Genomic DNA, 2,697 nt, shown 5'->3' with positions numbered 1-2,697 from the left:
AGACTGAACCGTTCTCCCCTTCAAGGGGTCTAAGGCAAGGGGACCCCTTGTCCCCTTACCTGTTCTTATTGTGTGCTGAAGGTTTATCTGCTTTAATTGCTCATGAGGAGGAAGTTGGAAATCTTAAAGGAGTCCAGATCTGTCGTGACTCTCCTTTTATATCCCACTTACTTTTTGCTGATGATTCGCTGATTCTAATGAAAGCAGATAATGCGAATGCTACTGCCCTGAAAAGAGTTATAGATGAGTATTGTGCTGCTTCAGGACAGTTGGTTAATGCAGCAAAATCTTCTATATATTTCAGTCCTAGTACTAAAGTAGATGACAAAGTGGATGTTTGCCAAATATTGGATATTATGACTGAATCTTTGTCTGATAAATATCTGGGGCTGCCATCTATGATTGGTGTTGACAGGGTGGATTGTTTTAAGCACCTCATTGAAAGAATTCAGAAGATCATAAATGGATGGAAAGAAAGAACGTTGTCCTATGGTGGGAAAGAGGCATTGATAAAGGCAGTGGCTCAAGCCATCCCAACCTATGCGATGGGGGTATTCAAATTCCCAAAGAAAATTTGCAAGGGGATCACTGATGCTATTTCGCATTATTGGTGGGGAGATGGTGAGAACCAATGGAAAATGCATTGGTTTAGATGGTGGAAGATGTGTATTCCAAAGGAGAGAGGAGGAATGGGTTTCAGAGACATTCAAAGCTTCAACTTGGCTATGCTAGCTAAACAATGTTGGCGGCTTATTGATAATTATGATTCGCTTTGTGCTAAAATCTTGAGATCAAAATATTATCCATCAGGTGATTTGTTGAATTGCGAGCTGAAAAAGGGCTCATCTTATGTTTGGCAAAGTATTTGGGCAGGGATCCAAACTTTCAAGAAGGGCTGCATATGGAGAGTTGGAGATGGATCAAAAATTAATATTTGGGAAGATTATTGGATACCAAATAGCTCATCCAGGAAGATAGTTACTGTGCGTGGTAATCGTGTGTTGTCGAAGGTGAATGAACTCATTGATCCTACTACAGGAGAGTGGGATGAAACACTTATCAGAGACAATTTTTGGCACATCGACACTGATAGGATCTTGCAAATTCCCTTATATCAGCAGGAAACTGATGACTTTGTAGCATGGCATCTGACGAAATCTGGAAATTTTCACTGTCCGTTTCTGCTTATTACAAGCAATGGGAGGAGTCCCACGCTGGTGGTAATGGTAACCCCTCGGGTATTAGTGGATCGTCAGCACACCCGGTATGGAAACGTCTTTGGAACCTGAAGGTACCAGGAAAGGTCAAGATTTTCATATGGCGTTGTCTTCACAACGCAATCCCATGTTGCTGTGTTTTATCGAACAGACATATTTCAACTTCTGGACAATGCCCACTCTGTTCTATACAAGCAGAGGATGTGGCTCATCTGCTGTTCTGCTGCGGTCGCGCACAAGAGGTATGGCGCTCTCTGGACATATACCACATGATAGCTACTGTAGCGATTCCAGGGAAGTCAGGAGCAGAGATCCTGGAGTGTATTTTATGTGACCCAGTGCATAACACGAAGTACATGGATGTAATTGACACACCTGAACTAGTGGCCATTACGTGTTGGTTTTTATGGTGGCAAAGGAGATTGATCTCCCGTGGAGAAGAGTTCCTGACACCACAACGCTCTGGTCCTGCAATTCAAGCATTGGCTTTGAACTTTGTTAGAGCGGCATGCACTCCACCAGCCGTGCCTCGAATGAATCGCTGGCGGAAACCCTTGATGGGACAATTCGCACTGAACGTGGATGCTTCTTTCTCGGACTTGGACCACTCAGGTGCATGTGGAGCAATTGTCAGGGATAGTAATGGTGCTTTTATAGGTGCATCCATCGCCAAATTGGAGCATGTTGCGGATGTTGTTTCTGCCGAGGCGGCGGCTCTTGCCGAAGGCTACAAACTAGCACGTTCTATTGGATGCAATTCTATCCTAGTTCAGATGGATAACTTGGTCATAGTTGAATCATTGAACTACAATACGGGCATGCGATGATAGCAGCCCCTCTACTCGACGAATGTCGAGCTCTTAGTCTTGATTTCGGGAAGGTTTTGATTGAGCATTGTAACCGTGAGTCAAATATGGTAGCTCATGTGCTAGCACAAAAAGGTTGTGATGATCCACCAAATGTATGGTTGGACTCACCTCCTGGCTTTATTCGTAATTTTTTAGCGGATGATGTAAGTGTTATTTAAATTTTAATAAAGCTATCCATGAAGGCCTTCCTTTAAAAAAATATATGTTGAAGTGGTGAGTTACATGACTAGTCCTAATAGGATTAGGATTACTCTATTACAAGTGGAGTCCTACTCTTGCTTCCTTTGTAGGAGAATATTCCTTATGCCTTTCTTTTTAAGCCGACCCATCATAACATGAGCCGGCCTTCTGGGTCTTGGGCTTTATTGTCTATCTGACCCGCCCGTTGGGTTACTAATGAGTCGTCAAGATCAGGCGGGTTATCTGTGAATCGCCAAGCTCCGGGCGGGTCACCAGTGAGTCGCCACGCTCTAGCCGGGTCATACATCTGGCGGGTTACACCGCGGGGTATATCCCCGACAGAAACCACGACGCAATGAACACAAACGTGGCAATAGTAATGAGGGAACGCACAACACAACGGTCAACGCCAGATTTAGTGGCCCCAAATC

This window comes from Triticum urartu, chromosome 5 (genome assembly GCF_003073215.2).
Source record: "Triticum urartu cultivar G1812 chromosome 5, Tu2.1, whole genome shotgun sequence".
In the NCBI taxonomy this organism is placed as follows: Eukaryota; Viridiplantae; Streptophyta; class Magnoliopsida; order Poales; family Poaceae; genus Triticum; species Triticum urartu.
This window is presented reverse-complemented; position numbering follows the sequence as displayed.